Source organism: Pristiophorus japonicus, unplaced genomic scaffold, assembly GCF_044704955.1.
Source record: "Pristiophorus japonicus isolate sPriJap1 unplaced genomic scaffold, sPriJap1.hap1 HAP1_SCAFFOLD_1430, whole genome shotgun sequence".
NCBI lineage: Eukaryota > Metazoa > Chordata > Chondrichthyes > Pristiophoridae > Pristiophorus > Pristiophorus japonicus.
The window spans coordinates 21,208-40,000 of record NW_027251103.1 but is presented as its reverse complement, the minus strand read 5'-3'; the positions used below and the strand labels follow the sequence as shown (position 1 = coordinate 40,000).

The 18,793-nt window shown below is 52.7% G+C and overlaps 1 protein-coding gene across 1 annotated transcript in view; it reads right to left on the bottom strand.

Annotated features, from left to right (window-relative positions):
• The window catches only part of LOC139242675 (spectrin alpha chain, non-erythrocytic 1-like), a gene marked incomplete at its 3' end in the record, with an annotated part of 48,999 nt that overhangs the window by 17,298 nt on the left and 12,908 nt on the right, over positions 1–18,793 (bottom strand). The window lies entirely within an intron of this gene.

The window sequence follows — 18,793 nt, the reverse complement described above, 5'->3', positions numbered from 1 at the left end:
CCTGACCAAGGCCCCATTCCCTCAGTGTCAGCCCAGTCCGTGGTACACAGGCCTGACCAAGGCCCCATTCCCTCAGTGCCAGCCCAGTCTGTGGTACACAGGCCTGACCAAGGCCCCATTCCCCCAGTGTCAGCCCAGTCCGTGGTATACAGGCCTGACCAAGGCCCCATTCCCCCAGTGTCAGCCCAGTCTGTGGTATACAGGCCTGACCAAGGCCCCATTCCTCCAATGCCAGCCCATTCTGTGGTATACAGGCCTGACCAAGGCCCCATTCCTCCAATGCCAGCCCAGTCCGTGGTACACAGGCCTGACCAAGGCCCCATTCCCCCAGTGTCAGCCCAGTCCGTGGTACACAGGCCTGACCAAGGCCCCATTCCCCCAATGTCAGCCCAGTCCGTGGTACACAGGCTTGACCAAGGCCCCATTTCCCCAATGTCAGCCCAGTCCGTGGTACACAGGCTTGACCAAGGCCCCATTCCCCCAATGTCAGCCCAGTCCGTGGTACACAGGCCTGACCAAGGCCCCATTCCCCCAGTGTCAGCCCAGTCCGTGGTACACAGGCCTGACCAAGGCCCCATTCCCCCAGTGTCAGCCCAGCCCGTGGTACACGGGCCTGACCAAGGCCCCATTCCCCCAGTGTCAGCCCAGTCCATGGTACACAGGCCTGACCAAGGCCCCATTCCCCCAGTGTCAGCCCAGCCCGTGGTACACAGGCCTGACCAAGGCCCCATTCCCCCAGTGTCAGCCCAGTCTGTGGTACACAGGCCTGACCAAGGCCCCATTCCCCCAATGTCAGCCCAGTCCGTGGTACACAGGCTTGACCAAGGCCCCATTTCCCCAATGTCAGCCCAGTCCGTGGTACACAGGCTTGACCAAGGCCCCATTCCCCCAATGTCAGCCCAGTCCGTGGTACACAGGCCTGACCAAGGCCCCATTCCCCCAGTGTCAGCCCAGCCCGTGGTACACAGGCCTGACCAAGGCCCCATTCCCCCAGTGTCAGCCCAGTCTGTGGTACACAGGCCTGACCAAGGCCCCATTCCCCCAATGTCAGCCCAGTCCGTGGTACACAGGCCTGACCAAGGCCCCATTCCCCCAATGTCAGCCCAGTCCGTGGTACACAGGCTTGACCAAGGCCCCATTCCCCCAGTGTCAGCCCAGTCCATGGTACACAGGCTTGACCAAGGCCCCATTCCCCCAATGTCAGCCCAGTCCGTGGTACACAGGCTTGACCAAGGCCCCATTTCCCCAATGTCAGCCCAATCCATGGTACACAGGCCTGACCAAGGCCCCATTCCCCCAATGTCAGCCCAGTCCGTGGTACACAGGCCTGACCAAGGCCCCATTCCCCCAGTGTCAGCCCAATCCATGGTACACAGGCCTGACCAAGGCCCCATTCCCCCAATGTCAGCCCAGTCTGTGGTACACAGGCCTGACCAAGGCCCCATTCCCCCAGTGTCAGCCCAGTCCGTGGTACACAGGCCTGACCAAGGCCCCATTCCCCCAGTGTCAGCCCAATCCGTGGCACACAGGCCTGACCAAGGCCCCATTCCCCCAGTGTCAGCCCAGCCCGTGGTACACGGGCCTGACCAAGGCCCTATCCTCAGTGACGACCCAGGCCCAACCAAATCTAGCCAGCCGCAGGCCCCAAACCGAAGCAGGCTCAGCAGTAGGCCCGAGTCTTCTAAATTTAGGCTTGAGATTGATGGGATGGCCTGGGTGTGTGGTTAGTGTGCAGAGACGCGGATCCCGCTCTCAGCTCTCGCCCAGCCCTTCAATAATCCCGTGTAACATGCCTGAGTGAAGAGGAGCTGAATGCCTCGAGTTTCCTGCAGAATGTCCTCCCTCTCCCCCACTCCAACCTGCTGGAGGGTTACCACGGCTTCCCACAGCGCCTCCAGTGGATCGGCTGCTGTCTGAGTGCGGGAGAGCGAGGAGGCCCGAGTACCACGCCCAGGGTCATTGGGATCTCGGGCCGAAGGTCCCCGACAGTCCCGCTCACTCCCCAACACCTAGTCAGGGGGAAAAAAACACAGCAACTCGGAGTTAACAACTCAATCTTAAAATTATCTTCCTCGTCTTCAAATCCCTCCATGGCCGTGCCCTCCCTAACGCTCTAACCTCCTCCAGCCCCTACACCCTCCCTATCTCTGTAACCTCCTCCAGCCCTACACCCCTCCCTATCTCTGTAACCCCCTCCAGCCCTACACCCCTCCCTATCTCTGTAACCCCCTCCAGCCCCTACACTCCTCCCTATCTCTGTAACCCCCTCCAGCCCTACACCCCTCCCTATCTCTAACCTCCTCCAGCCCCTACACCCCTCCCTATCTCCAACCTCCTCCAGCCCCACACCCCTCCCTATCTCCAACCTCCTCCAGCCCCACACCCCTCCCTATCTCTGTAACCTCCTCCAGCCCTACACCCCTCCCTATCTCCAACCTCCTCCAGCCCCACACCCCTCCCTATCTCCAACCTCCTCCAGCCCCACACCCCTCCCTATCTCTGTAACCTCCTCCAGCCCTACACCCCTCCCTATCTCCAACCTCCTCCAGCCCCACACCCCTCCCTATCTCCAACCTCCTCCAGCCCCACACCCCTCCCTATCTCTGTAACCTCCTCCAGCCCTACACCCCTCCCTATCTCCAACCTCCTCCAGCCCTACACCCCTCCCTATCTCCAACCTCCTCCAGCCCCACACCCCTCCCTATCTCTGTAACCCCCTCCAGCCCCACACCCCTCCCTATCTCTGTAACTTCCTCCAGCCCCTACACCCCTCCCTATCTCTGTAACTTCCTCCAGCCCCTACACCCCTCCCTATCTCCAACCTCCTCCAGCCCCTACACCCCTCCCTATCTCTAACCTCCTCCAGCCCCTACAACCCTCCCTATCTCTGTAACCTCCTCCAGCCCTACACCCCTCCCTATCTCTAACCTCCTCCAGCCCCTACACCCCTCCCTATCTCTGTAACCCCCTCCAGCCCCACACCCCTCCCTATCTCTGTAACCCCCTCCAGCCCTACACCCCTCCCTATCTCTGTAACCTCCTCCAGCCCCTACACCCCTCCCTATCTCTGTAACCTCCTCCAGCCCTACACCCCTCCCTATCTCTGTAACCTCCTCCAGCCCCACACCCCTCCCTATCTCTGTAACCTCCTCCAGCCCCACACCCCTCCCTATCTCTGTAACCCCCTCCAGCCCCTACACCCCTCCCTATCTCTGTAACCTCCTCCAGCCCCTACACCCCCCCTATCTCTGTAACCTCCTCCAGCCCCTACACCCCTCCCTATCTCTGTAACCCCCTCCAGCCCCTACATCCCTCCCTATCTCTGTAACCTCCTCCAGCCCTACACCCCTCCCTATCTCTGTAACCTCCTCCAGCCCCTACACCCCTCCCTATCTCTGTAACCTCCTCCAGCCCTACATCCCTCCCTATCTCTGTAACCCCCTCCAGCCCCTACACCCCTTCCTATCTCTGTAACCTCCTCCAGCCCCTACACCCCTCCCTATCTCTGTAACCTCCTCCAGCCCTACACCCCTCCCTATCTCTGTAACCTCCTCCAGCCCCTACACCCCCCCTATCTCTGTAACCTCCTCCAGCCCCTACACCCCTCCCTATCTCTGTAACCCCCTCCAGCCCCTACATCCCTCCCTATCTCTGTAACCCCCTCCAGCCCCTACACCCCTCCCTATCTCTGTAACCCCCTCCAGCCCCTACACCCCTCCCTATCTCTGTAACCTCCTCCAGCCCCACACCCCTCCCTATCTCTGTAACCTCCTCCAGCCCCTACACCCCTCCCTATCTCTGTAACCTCCTCCAGCCACACACCCCTCCCTAACTCTGTAACCTCCTCCAGCCCTACATCCCTCCCTATCTCTGTAACCTCCTCCAGCCCCACACCCCTCCCTATCTCTGTAACCTCCTCCAGCCCCTACACCCCTCCCTATCTCTGTAACCTCCTCCAGCCACACACCCCTCCCTATCTCTGTAACCTCCTCCAGCCCCACACCCCTCCCTATCTCTGTAACCTCCTCCAGCCCCTACACCCCTCCCTATCTCTGTAACCTCCTCCAGCCACACACCCCTCCCTAACTCTGTAACCTCCTCCAGCCCTACATCCCTCCCTATCTCTGTAACCTCCTCCAGCCCCACACCCCTCCCTATCTCTGTAACCTCCTCCAGCCCCTACACCCCTCCCTATCTCTGTAACCCCCTCCAGCCCCTACACCCCTCCCAATCTCTGTAACCCCCTCCAGCCCCTACACCCCTCCCTATCTCTGTAACCTCCTCCAGCCCCTACACCCCTCCCTATCTCTGTAACCCCCTCAAGCCCCTACACCCCTCCCTATCTCTGTAACCCCCTCCAGCCCCTACACCCCTCCCTATCCCTGTAACCTCCTCCAGCCCCTACACCCCTCCCTATCTCTGTAACCCCCTCCAGCCCCTACACCCCTCCCTATCTCTGTAACCCCCTCCAGCCCCTACACCCCTCCCTATCCCTGTAACCTCCTCCAGCCCCTACACCCCTCCCTATCTCTGTAACCCCCTCCAGCCCCTACACCCCTCCCTATCTCTGTAACCCCCTGCAGCAAAAACGACTATAAAAATGATTAAGAAAGGGAAGATGGACTATGAAAGTAAACTAGCACAAAATATAAAAACAGATAGCAAGAGTTTCTATAGGTATATAAAAAGGAGAAGAATGGCTAAAGTAAATGTTGGTCCCTTAGAGGATGAGACCGGGGAATTAGTAATGGGGAATATGGAGATGGCAGAAACTCTGAACAAATATTTTGTATCAGTCTTTACGGTAGAGGACACTAACAATATTCCAACAGTGGATAGTCAAGGGGCTATAGGGGGGAGGAACTTAACACAATCACCAAGGAGGTGGTAGTCAGTAAGATAATGGGACTAAAGGCAGATAAATCCCCTGGACCTGATGTCTTGCATCCTGGGGTCTTAAGAGAAGTAGCGGCAGGAATAGTGGATGCATTGGTTGTAATTTACCAAAATTCCCTGGATTATGGGGAGGTCCCAGCAGATTGGAAAACTGCAAATGTAACGCCCCTATTTAAAAAAGGAGGAAACTATAGACCAGTTAGCCTAACATCTGTGGTTGGGAAAATGCTGGAGTCCATTATTAAAGAAGCAGTAGCAGGACATTTGGAAAATCATAATACAGTCAGGCAGAGTCAGCATGGATTTATGAAGGGGAAGTCATATTTGACAAATTTGCTGGAATTCTTTGAGGATGTAATGAACAGGGTGGATAAAGGGGAACCAGTGGATGTGGTGTATTTAGATTTCCAGTAGGCATTTGACAAGTGTCACATAAAAGGTTACTGCACAAGATAAAAGTTCACGGGGTTGGGGGTAATATATTAGCAGGGATAGAGGATTGGCTAACTAACAGAAAACAGAGAGTCGGGATAAATGTTTCATTCTCGGGTTGGCAATCAGTAACTAGTGGGGTGCCGCAGGGATCAGTGCTGGGACCCCAACTATTTACAATCTATATTAACAACTTGGAAGAAGGGACTGAGTGTAACGTAGCCAAGTTTGCTGACGATACAAAGATGGGAGGAAAAGCAATGTGTGAGGAGGACACAAAGAAACCTGCAAAAGGACATGGACAGGCTAAGTGAGTGGGCAAAAATTTGGCAGATAGAGTATAGGGCTCGATTTGACACGTTTGTGCAGGTCGCCCAAAAATGGGCGTTATTTCCGGCATGGGCGGTAAAAATGGGTTTTCAGATCGCCTGCTTCTCGCCCATTTTCAAAGCCCCTAGTCTTCATTTTAAAAATTGGACGTTACCACCAGCAATATGAAATGGGCGTTAGCGTTAAATCTCTCTGACCTTCTGCCGTAAAGTGTTACCATCCTTAGCAACAGCATGGCAACGCTCGTTTCCCATGATTCAGGAGGTCAGGGGTCATCATTACATGCGCAGGAGAGACAGAGAGAGAGAGGGAGCAGAGAGGGACAGAAAGCGTGTGTGGCTGTGGTGTGTGCTTGTTTGGCTGTTGTGGGGGGCACGAGGGAGATTCACCAGCAGCAAAAAGCCTACTAAGCACCAAGAACATAGTTGGCACCGAGTTTTTTGTCCAACAAATAAGATATAACATGGAAGGGACGGAGGAGGCCCTGGAGCTGGTAACCAGGAACACTGGTGGCAGAGGGCACCCAGTGGACCCGGAGTGTGGCACTGCACCCCAAGGTGCTGCACCCCCATTGCCAGCCACACATGAGAGCCAGGAGCAACATCTTGCTACTGGCTCGGAGCACGTTCCCACCTCAGGACCATCCTCTCCCGTATCCGGCCAGCCAGCGTTTTAGCCGTAACCCCCCCCCCCACCCCGCCAATGAAGCATCACCTGAGGAGCTCCTCGGCCAGGCGGCTTGGAGTCAGGAGGGGAAGGTTAAGGGGTAGAGGTGGGGAGGAGAAGCGGGGTGGTGGGTGGGGAAGGGTTGGTTTGTACAGAAATACTGATGATTTCAGACTAATGTTCGGTTTAAATGTTTTTTATTTAACACAACCTTGTAGCGCATTGGCTCAGATAGCTGCAGCGTTACACACTGGTGATTCCTTAACATCAAAGGGTATAATTACACTTAACTTCAATCAACTTAAACTTTAACTGTCACCAAACTGATGCCACCATTGATGTATGACCTGCACACCCAGCAGTGTGTCAGCCTTGTAAATACCACCAACGGTCTTTCAGGCAAAGCGATCATTGATGAGCTCCTGACGCAAGGCTCTTGCAGCTATCATGCCACCCTGGGCCCTTTCATGCGGTCTACAGGGGGGCGGGGGCATGGCTTCAGCGTCAGCCTGATTGTCTGGGTCGATGTCAGCGTCCACCCCCTCATCCTCCTCTTCCTGATAGCCAAGTTGTGCAGCATGGAGCACACCACCACGAATTGAGCTACCTGCTCAGGGTGGTATTGGAGCTCGCCTCCTGAGTGGTCCAAGCATCTAAAGTGCTGCTTCAGCACTCCAATGGTTTTCTCCACGATATTGCGAGTCGCTCTGTGGCTCTCATTGTATCGTCTCTCGGCCTCGGTGTGGGTGTCACGCAGGGGGGTCATCAGCCAGGTGGCGAGGCCATATCCTTTGTCACTAAGCATCCACCATCGACCTTGTGGCTGATTGTTAAACATGTCAGATACAGCGCGCTCATGCAGGATGTGAGCATCATGGATGCTGCCTGGAAATTGAGCATTCACTGCCAGTATACTTTGCTGGTGGTCCACAACCAGTTGGACATTCAGGGAGTGCAATCCCTTGTGGTTCCTGAAAACCTCAGCATCCCGAAAAGGTGCCCGCATCGCGATGTGCGTACAGTCTATTGCTCCCTGCACCTTGGGGTAGTTTGCAATTCGGTAGAATCCTAAAGCCCTGTCAGTCTGAGCCTCCCTGGTCATAGGGAAGCTGATAAAGTCCATCCTGTGTGCGTACTGGGCTTCAGTGACCTGTCGAATGCAGCGATGTGTGGCATGCTGAGATATAGCACAAATGTCGCCAGCTGAGGCCTGAAAGGAACCCGAGGCGTAGAACGACAGTGCCGCGATGACTTTGACCTCGACGGACAGGGCGGTCCTGATGGTGCTGGCAGGCTGCAGATCTCCCCTGATGAGCTGGCATATCTCAGTGATAACCTCTTTGTGGAAGCACAGTCTCCGAAGGCAGGTGGTGTTAGGCAAGTTGAGGTAAGAATGCTTCTCCGTGTAAGTGCGGGGGGTGTAACGTCTGGTCCTCCTCATCAGTCTGTCACTTCTTACATTGGGCACATGATGCCCAATGGAGTGTACCTTCTGCCATCGCGAGTCTGCAGCATGTAATTGGTCATCAAGAGAAGGTGAGAAAGGACAGGGCCCAGTCCATTAGCTGTTTGCCACCAATTGCTCACAAACAATGAATGCCCCCACTAAGACACCTAGCAAATCCCACTCGTCCACAGTATGATAAGATGTTTGTAGAGATGTTCACATCACCTCCAAAAACCTCCAGAGTACATCCGAACACCGCCGAGGTTGAAGCAGAGCAGTGTTTTAAATGATGCAACATGTGATTTAGAAACATGGCGTCCATACCGCTGTGAGTAGTTCCGCTTAGTTCCACTATTTCCCGGCGTTTTTTTCGGCCATCGATATTGTGGGCAAGGTGCCGACAGTAAGGATGGGCAAGTTCCTGGGCGTTAGTTTCGGCAAATTTGATCTTTAGGACAAAAAACAGTGGCCGGGCGGTATTATTAAATCTCGCCGTTAATTCGGTGCAGAAAGTAACGCTGGGCATGTTGGGATCGCCCATTCTGATGAATCCGCACCAAAAAAGTGGGCGGGTGGGCGGTATTATTTTTTCTTGGCGTTACACACATGCGGAAAGTAACACTCGGTGATAAGTGACCGAGAAATGGACGTCAGTTTCCATTTTGTGGCTAAATGGGTGATATCTGGGCATTACACGTCATTTCAGCGGTAAAATGGACATTAAGAGGGTGTTATGCATGCACAAATAATAGACAATCTAGCCCATAATGTTGGAAAGTGTGAGGTCATGCACTTTGGCAGAAAAAAATCAAAGAGCAAGTTATTATTTAAATGGAGAAAGATTGCAAAGTGCTGCAGTACAGCGGGACCTGGGGTACTTGTGCATGAAACACACAAGGATAGTATGCAGGTACAGCAAGTGATCAGGAAGGCCAATGGAATGTTGGCCTTTATTGTAAAGGGGATGGAGTATAAAAGCAGGGAAGTCTTGCTACAGTTATACAGGGTATTGGTGAGGCCACACCTGAAATACTGCGTGCAGTTTTGGTTTCTATATTTAAGAAAGGGTATACTTGCTTTGGAGGCAGTTCAGAGAAGGTTTACTATGATACGTCCTAACTACACAGTATAAATGCACACGAGGCCCATGCTTGAGAGAAGGTCAGTCTGTGACCTGTCCTTTATTCCTTAGCACTCAAGTGATGAAGGTGGGTGGAGCTTCCCCTTTTATACCTGAAGGTCCAGGTTAGGAGTGTCTCCCACCTAGTGGTCAATGTTCTCACAGTGTACAACTTAGGTCAGTTTATACATGGGCTACAATGCTGGTTGAATACATGACATCACCTCCCCCCCCAAAGTCTTATTGGGATCACAGGTTGAGTCTCTCTGGTGGTTTACGCTCCCTTGTAGAGCGCCTGAGTTGGGGCTCCAGTTGTTGGGCGCTGGCCTGAGTGTCTGCTGTTTGCGGTGCCTCAGGCCTGTCCGGACTGCCCACAGTGACTGGACTCTCCTCCCTTTGGTTCCGGTGTTCGGTCACCTGTGGTGGAGTGAACTCTATAATCGTGTTCTTCCTCTGCTTCTTCTATGGGGTTGCTGAACCTCCTTTTTGTTTGATCCACATGTTTGCAGCAGATTTGTCCATTGGTAAGGTTAACTACCAGAATCCTATTTCCCTCTTTGGCAACCACAGTGCCTGCGAGCCATTTGGGCCCTGCAGCGTAGTTGAGGACAAAAACAGGGTCATTTACATCAATACATCGCACCCTCGCATTCCTGTCATGGTAGTGATATTGTGACTGGCGCCTGCTCTCGACAATTTCTTTCATGGTGGGGTGTATAAGGGATAGCCGGGTTTTGAGCGTCCTTTTCATTAGTAGCTCTGCGGGTGGAACCCCTGTGAGCGAGTGTGGTCGGGATCTATAGGCCAACAGGAGGCGTGATAAGCGGGTTTGTAGGGAACCCCCTTGGATTCTGAGCATCCCCTGTTTGATTATCTGCACTGCTCGTTCTGCCTGGCCGTTTGAGGCCGGCTTGAACAGTGCCGTTCTGACATGGTTAATTCCATTGCCTGCCATGAAGTCCTGGAATTCAGTGCTTGTGAAGCACGGGCCATTGTCGCTGACCAAGATGTCCGGTAGACCGTGGGCGGCGAACATTGCCCGTAGACTTTCTACCGTGGCAGAGGATGTGCTTGAATTTAAAATGTCACACTCGATCCATTTGGAGCAGGCGTCTACTACAACCAAAAAAATTTTTCCCATGAAAGGACCTGCGTAGTCCACATGGATGCGTGACCAAGGCTTAGCGGGCCATGGCCAGGGGCTAAGGGGGGCTTCCCTGGGCGCATGGCCCAGCTGGGCACACGTGTTGCACCTGCGAACACAAAGTTCCAGATCTGCGTCTATCCCTGGCCACCAAACATGTGACCTGGCAATTGCCTTCATCGTGACAATGCCCGGGTGCCCATTGTAGAGTTCTCTGATGAACACCTCTCTGCCCATCTGGGGCATGACTACGCGGTTTCCCCACAGTAGGCAATCGGCCTGAATCGAGAGTTCATCCCTGCGCCTGTGAAATGGTTTAAATTTCTCAGGGCATGCTCTGTACGTGGCTGCCCAGTCCCCATTCAGGACACATTTCTTGACTAGAGACAATAGCGGGTCTCTATTTGTCCAGACTTTAATCTGACGGGCTGTCACGGGTGAGCCTTCGCTTCCGAAAGCTTCAACAGCCATGACCATCTCAGCAGCATGCTCGGTAGCCCCCTCAGTGGTGGCTAGTGGGAGCCTGCTGAGTGCATCGGCGCAGTTTTCGGTGCCCTGTCTGTGCCGAATTGTGTAGTCATAGGCGGCTAGCGTGAGTGCCCACCTCTATATGCGGGCCGATGCGTTTGCATTTATGGCCTTGTTGTCGGCCAAAAGGGACGTTAGGGGTTTGTGATCTGTCTCCAGCTCAAATTTCCTGCCAAACAGGTACTGGTGCATTTTCTTTACCGCATATACACATGAGAGCGCCTCCTTTTCTACCATCCCGTAGCCCCTTTCTGCCTGGGACAGACTTCTGGAGACATAAGCTACCGGCTGTAACTGACCCTTGGCATTCACATTCTGTAACACACACCCGACACCATAGGACGACGCATCGCACGTTAACACAAGTTTCTTACATGGGTCATATAGTGTTAACAGAGTGTTGGAATATAACAAATTGCGTGCTCTATCAAAAGCCCTTTCCTGGCTGTCCCCCCAGACCCATTCGCGACCTTTGCATAGGAGCACATGTAGCGGCTCCAGCAGCGTGCTCAATTTGGGAAGAAAGTTACCAAAATAGTTCAGGAGCCCCAGGAACGAACGCAGCTCCGTCGTGTTACGGGGTCTGGGTGCTCTCTGGATCACTTCCGTCTTGGATGCAGTAGGGCTGATCCCGTCTGCTGCTACCCTCATCCCCAGGAATTCTACCTCTGGAGCTAGGAAGACGCACTTCGCCTTTTTCAGTCGCAGATCTACCCGGTCCAGTCTGCGTAGCACCTCCTCCAGGTTGTGGAGATGTTCTTCAGTATCGTAACCCGTGATGAGGATGTCGTCCTGAAAAACCACCGTCCCTGGAATCGACTTGAGGAGGCTTTGCATATTTCGTTGGAAGATCGTGGCGGCCGAGCGAATCCCGAACGGACATCTGTTGTACTCAAACAACCCCTTGTATGTCGTGATGGTGGTCAGCTTCTTCGACTCACTCGCCAGCTCCTGGGTCATGTCAGCTGAGGTCAGGTCCAATTTTGAAAAAAGTTTGCCACCGGATAGCGTCGCAAAGAGGTCCTCCGCTCTCGGTAGCGGGTACTGGTCTTGGAGTGACACCCGATTGATGGTGGCCTTGTAATCGCCACATATCCTGACCGACCCATCCGCCTTGAGCACCGGCACGATCGGGCTCGCCCAGTCACTGAATTCGACTGGCGAGATGATGCCTTCCCTCAGCAGGCGGTCCAATTCGCCTTCTATCTTTTCCCGCATCACGTACGGCACCGCTCTGGCCTTGTGGTGTACTGGCCTGGCGTCCGGGTTTATGTGAATCACTACCTTGGCCCCCATGAAAGTGCCGATGCCGGGTTGAAATACTGAGTCAAATTTGTCCAGGATCTGTGAGCATGATACTCGCTCCACAGAGGAAATTGCATTGACATCGCTCCATTTCCAGTTCATGACAGCAAACCAACTCCTCCCCAGTAGTGCGGGACCATCCCCTGGGACAATCCAGAGTGGCAACCTGTTCTCCGAATCTTTGTGGGTCACGACTACCGTGGCGCTGCCTGGCACCGGAATGATCTGCTTTGTGTAAGTTCGTAGCTGTGTGTCAATCGGCGATAATTTTGGCCTCCTGGCCTTGGATGCCCACAACTTTTCGAACTGTTTGATACCCATCAGGGATTGGCTGGCCCCCGTGTTTAGCTCCATTGATACTGGGATGCCATTGAGGAGCACTTTCATCATTATCGGTGGCGTCCTGGTGTATGAACTGTATACGTGCTGCACATGAACTCGCTGAACTTCAGCTTCCAGCGATTTCCCCCAGCGTTCACTTCTGCAATTTCTGCAGGTATTTTGCTCATCTCTGCAAACTCCGGCTGAGTGTGTGCCTCCACGCCTCCAACATGAGCTGTTGTTGGAAACAAAAGATCCCTTGCCAGTCGATCGTCCCTGACTGCCCCTGTTATTGTCCTTGAGTGCACCATTAACAGGTGTTGATGGCCCCATTACTGGCCGCATTGTCCCTTGCAATGGCGTGAATCACCGTTCAGCTTGCCATTGTCTCTGTCGAACTCCCCCTCTGGGTTCGACCACATGTTGGGGCATGTCCGATTGCCCCTGTCTACCTGGAGAACTGTGTGCTGCTTTAACAATGTTGAATCTCTGTCCCAACCATTCCTTAACACAGTACCTCTCGTCTGTTCTGCTAGTGGCCATGTTCGCGTGGTTTAAATCCCAGTTTCTCGTCGCCATTGATACATCCTTACTACACAGTATAAATGCACACGAGGCCCATACTTGAGAGAAGGCCAGTCTGTGACCTGTCCTTTATTCCTTAGCACTCAAATGATGAAGGTGGGTTGAGCTTCCCCTTTTATACCTGAAGGTCCAGGTTAGGAGTGTCTCCCACCTAGTGGTCATTGTTCTCACAGTGTACAACTTAGGTCAGATTATACATGGGTTACAATGCTGGTTGAATACATGACATAAGGTTGACTTATGAGGAAAGGTTGAGTAGGTTGGGCCTCTACTCATTGGAATTCAGAAGAATGAGAGGTGATCTTATTGAAACATATCAGATTATGAGGGGGCTCGACAAGTTGGATGCAGAGAGGATGTTTCCACTGATGGGGGAGACTAGAACTAGAGGGCATGGTCTTAGAATAAGGGACCGCCCATTTAATGCAGAGATGAGGAGAAATGTTTTCTCTCAGAGGGTTGTAAATCTGTGGAATTTGCTGCCTCAGAGAGCTGTGGAAGCTGGGACGTTGAATAAATTTAAGACCGAGATTGACAGTTTCTTAACCGATAAGGAATAAGGGGGCGGGCAGGGAAGTGGAGCTGAGTCCATGATCGGATCAGCCATGATCGTAATAAACGGTGGAGCAGGCTTGAGGGACCATATGGCCTACTCCTGCTCCTATTTCTTATTCTTATGTTCTTATATATATTAATTCTTTAAATACTAGCCATTGCTTGTCTACAGTCATACCTTTTAATGTAGTTTCCCATTCTACCTTAGCCAACTCACCCCTCATACCAACCTAGTTTGCTTTGATAAAATTAGAACCCTAGTTTTGGATTTAACTAAATCACTTTCAAACTCAATATAAAGTTCGATCATATTATGGTCACTCTTCCCTAAAGGCTCCTTGACTACAAAGTTATTAATTAACCCTTTCTCAGTACACAATACTAGATCTAAAATAGCCAGCTCCCTAGTTGGTTCCTCAACATACTGATCTAGAAAACTATCTTCGATACATTCCACGAACTTGTCCTCTACACTATTACTGCATATTTGGTTAGTCCAGTCTATATGTAGATTAAAGTCCCCCATGATTACTGTATTCCCCTTGTTACATGTAACTCTAATTTCCTGATTTATACTGTGCCCTACATTACAACTACTGTTTGGGGGCCTATACACAACTCCCACCGATGGTTTATACCCCTCGCTGTTCCTTAACTCCACCCAGACTGACTCTACTTATTGATTTTCTGAGCTAAGACCCTTTCTCTCTTCTGTCTTTGCTCCATCCTTTATTATCAGGGCTACACCTCCTTTTCCATTTGCCGATCTCTTCTAAAAGTTAAGTATCCTGGAATATTTAGTTCCCAACCTTGGTCACTTTGCAACCACGTCTCCGTGATGGCTCTTAGATCAAACCGATTCATTTCGACTAATTCATCAATTTTGTTCTGAATGATTCGCACATTCAGACAGAGTGCCTTTAGCTTTGACTTATTTTTATTTTTCCCTGATGTCCCTTTAGTCACTGATGCCCTATGACCTTTGTTACTCTCTCTGCCCCTTCCTGACCCAGTCAGCTTATTTTTACCCAAAACTCTGCTCTGCTCCAGAGCCTTGACATTTCTCTTGCTGCTTTTAAATGTAATCTTTCTTCAATCCTCTCCCACCAGCCTTCATTAATTTAAAACCGACCTCTTTGGCCAAGCTTTGAATCATCTGCCCGAAAATACTTGGGCGGGGGAGTGGGACTGGCTGAGGTGCTCTTGCAGAGAGCCAGCATGGGCTCGACGGGCCGAATGGCCTCCTTCTGTGCTGTAACCGTTCTATGTATGGCCCTCCTGTATGGCTCAGAGACATGGACCATGTACAGCAGACACCTCAAGTCGCTGGAGAAATACCACCAACGATGTCTTCGCAAGATCCTACAAATCCCCCGGGAGGACAGACGCACCAACGTTAGCGTCCTCGACCAGGCCAACATCCCCAGCATCGAAGCACTGACCACAGTCGAGCAGCTCCGCTGGGCAGGCCACATTGTCCACATGCCCGACACAAGACTCCCAAAGCCAACGCTCTACTCGGAACTCCTACACGGCAAGCGAGCCCAAGATGGGCAGAGGAAACGTTTCAATGACACCCTCAAAGCCTCCCCGATAAAGTGCAATATCCCCACTGACACCTGGGAGTCCCTGGCCAAAGACCGCCCTAAGTGGAGGAAGTGCATCCGGGAGGGCGCTGAGCACCTCGAGTCTCGTCGCCGAGAGCATGCAGAAATCTAGCGCAGGCAGCGGAAGGAGCGTGCGGCAAACCAGTCCCACCCTCCCCTTCCCTCAACCGCTGTCTGTCCCACCTGTGACAGGGACTGTGGTTCTCGTATCGGACTGTACAGTCACCTGAGGACTCACTTTTAGAGTGGAAGCAAGTCTTCCTTGACTCCGAGGGACTGCCGATGATGATGCTCAGTTTGTTTATTGTCTGGCTACTTGCTGGTGCAGTTGGCTCTTTAGCTGGGAGTAGCTGGAGGCAGGATTGAGGCCTGTTAATCAGGAACACGTTCTCCCTCCCTGCTCCAGTGGGGAATTTATTCCTCAGTTTGTTTTGACAATTATCTCCATTAAAATAAAACCCCATTAGCTGCGGTTTGAAGAGGTTTGGATTGAATTGGTGCTGGAGGCATTTCCTGTGTGGGTCCCTTGAGTCTGAGCCCATCCATCACACTAACTAACGGCCAGTATTAAACACAGGCCGTGTCTGGGGAGAGAGGATTTAGCAGCAGCCCGTGACTCCCAGCGATAGACTGGCGGGACAAGGCTCACTGTGAGGGATGAGAGGGGAACTGGGGGAAATAATAGGGATAGAAGAAGAGATTTAAAAATTCTCATCCCTATCTCTGTAACCTCCAGTCCCACACCCCTCCCTATCTCTGTAACCTCCTCCAGTCCCACACCCCTCCCTATCTCTGTAACCTCCAGTCCCACACCCCTCCCTATCTCTGTAACCTCCAGTCCCACACCCCTGCCTATCTCTGTAACCTCCAGTCCCACACCCCTCCCTATCTCTGTAACCTCCTCCAGTCCCACACCCCTCCCTATCTCTGTAACCTCCAGTCCCACACCCCTCCCTATCTCTGTAACCTCCAGTCCCACACCCCTCCCTATCTCTGTAACCTCCAGTCCCACACCCCTCCCTATCTCTGTAACCTCCAGTCCCACACCCCTCCCTATCTCTGTAACCTCCTCCAGCCCCTACACCCCTCCCTATCTCTGTAACCTCCTCCAGCCCCTACACCCCTCCCTATCTCTGTAACCCCCTCCAGCCCCACACCCCTCCCCATCTCTGTAACCTCCTCCAGCCCCTACACCCCTCCCTATCTCTGTAACCCCCTCCAGCCCCACACCCCTCCCCATCTCTGTAACCTCCTCCAGCCCCTACACCCCTCCCTATCTCTGTAACCTCCCCCAGCCCCTACACCCCTCCCCATCTCTGTAACCTCCTCCAGCCCCTACACCCCTCCCTATCTCTGTAACCTCCTCCAGCCCTACACCCCTCCCTATCTCTGTAACCCCCTCCAGCCCCTACACCCCTCCCTATCTCTGTAACCTCCTTCAGCCCCTACACCCCTCCCTATCTCTGTAACCTCCTCCAGCCCCTACACCCCTCCCTATCTCTGTAACCCCCTCCAGCCCCTACACCCCTCCCTATCTCTGTAATCTCCTCCAGCCCTACACCCCTCCCTATCTCAGTAACCTCCTCCAGCCCTACACCCCTCCCTATCTCTGTAACCTCCTCCAGCCCTACACCCCTCCCTATCTCTGTAACCCCCTCCAGCCCCTACACCCCTCCCCATCTCTGTAACCTCCTCCAGCCCCACACCCCTCCCTATCTCTGTAATCTCCTCCAGCCCTACACCCCTCCCTATCTCTGTAACCTCCTCCAGCCCTACACCCCTCCCTATCTCTGTAATCCCCTCCAGCCCCTACACCCCTCCCCATCTCTGTAACCTCCTCTAGCCCCCACACCCCTCCCCATCTCTGTAACCTCCTCCAGCCCCTACACCCCTCCCTATCTCTGTAATCTCCTCCAGCCCTACACCCCTCCCTATCTCTGTAACCTCCTCCAGCCCCTACACCCCTCCCTATCTCTGTAACCTCCTCCAGCCCCACACCCCTCCCTATCTCTGTAACCTCCAGCCCCTACACCCCTCCCTATCTCTGTAATCTCCCCCAGCCCCTACACCCCTCCCCATCTCTGTAACCTCCTCCAGCCCCACACCCCTCCCTATCTCTGTAACCTCCAGCCCCTACACCCCTCCCCATCTCTGTAACCTCCTCCAGCCCCACACCCCTCCCTATCTCTGTAACCTCCTCCAGCCCCACACCCCTCCCTATCTCTGTAATCACCTCCAGCCCTATACCCCTCCCTCTCTCTGTAACCTCCAGCTCCTCCCTATCTCTGTAACCTCCTCCAGCCCCACATCCCTCCCTATCTTTGTAACCTCCTCCAGCCTTACACCCCTCCCTATCTCTGTAACCTCCTCCAGCCTTACACCCCTCCCTATCTTTGTAACCTCCCCCAGTCCCACACCCCTCCCTATCTGTGTAACCTCCTCCAGCCCAACACCCCTCCCTATCTCCTTAACCTCATCCAGCCGTACCACCCTCCCTATCTCTGTAACCTCCTCCAGTCCTATAACCCTCCCTATCTCTATAACCTCCACCAGCCCTACAACCCTCCATATCTCTGTAACCTCCTCCTTTGGCCTCACTCCTCCCTATCTCTGTAACCTCCTCCAGCCTCACGTCCCTCCCTATCTCTGGAACCGCCTCCAGCCCTATAACCCTCCCAGGTGTCTGCGCTCTTTCCAATTCTGGCCTCTTGCTGATCCCTGATTTTAATCGCTCCACCATCGGTGGCCGTGCCTTCTTTTGCTGAGGCCCCAAGCTCTGGAACTCCCTCCCTAAACCTCTCCGCCTTGCTACCTCTCTCTCCTTCTTTAAGACGCTCCTTAAAACCGACCTCTTTGACCAAGCTTTTGGTCACCTGTCCCTAATATCCCTTTCTGTGGCTCAGTGACAAACTTTGTCCTGTGAAGTGTCATGGGACATTTTACCATGTTTAAGGCGCTGTATAAATAGAAGTTGTTGTTGTTGATTGAAAAGCAATGGGATATATTTAAAACAATGCACAGCAAACACAAGAAACAAGTAGCCAGTAACGATAGAACAGAGAAGAACAAAGAAGGTATACACTGAGTACACAAACAACACATCATAGAAGGGCATTCAGAAACGTGCAGAATGGGTATATCAGTGGCAAATGAATTTCAACACACATAAATGTTAGGTATTAGATTTTGGTTAAAAAAATAAGGAGGTCACATATTACTTGGAAAATATGAATCTAAATGGGCTGGAGGAACAAAGAGATCTCGGATACAAATACACCAACCACTAAATGTTGCGACACAGGTTAGCAAGGTTGTAAATAGCAAACCACACACTAGGGTTCATTTCTGGAGGGATAGAATTGAAAGGTCGGGAAGTTACACTAAACCTGTATCGAACCTTGGTTAGACCTCACGGAGCACTGTGTACAGTTCTGGTCACCATATTATAAACAGGATATCGAGGCACTGGGGAGGGTGCAGAGAAGATTTACAAGGATGATACCAGAAATGCGAGGGTGTACATATCAGGAAAGGATGAACAGGCTGGGTCTGTTTTCACTTGAAAAGAAAATGATGAGGGGTGAGCTAATCGAGGTCTTTAAATGATGAAAGGTTTTGATGGCGTGGATACAGAGAGAGTGTTTCCACTTGTGGGGGAGACCAGAACTAGAGGCCATCAATATAAGATGGTCACTAATAAATCCAATGGGGAATTCAGGAGAAACTTCTTTACCCAGAGAGGGGTGAGAATGTGGAACTCGCTGCCACAGGGAGGGGTTGAGGCGAATAGTATCGATGCATTTAAGGGGAGGCTGGATAGACACATGCGGGAGAAGGGAATAGAGGGTTATGTTGCT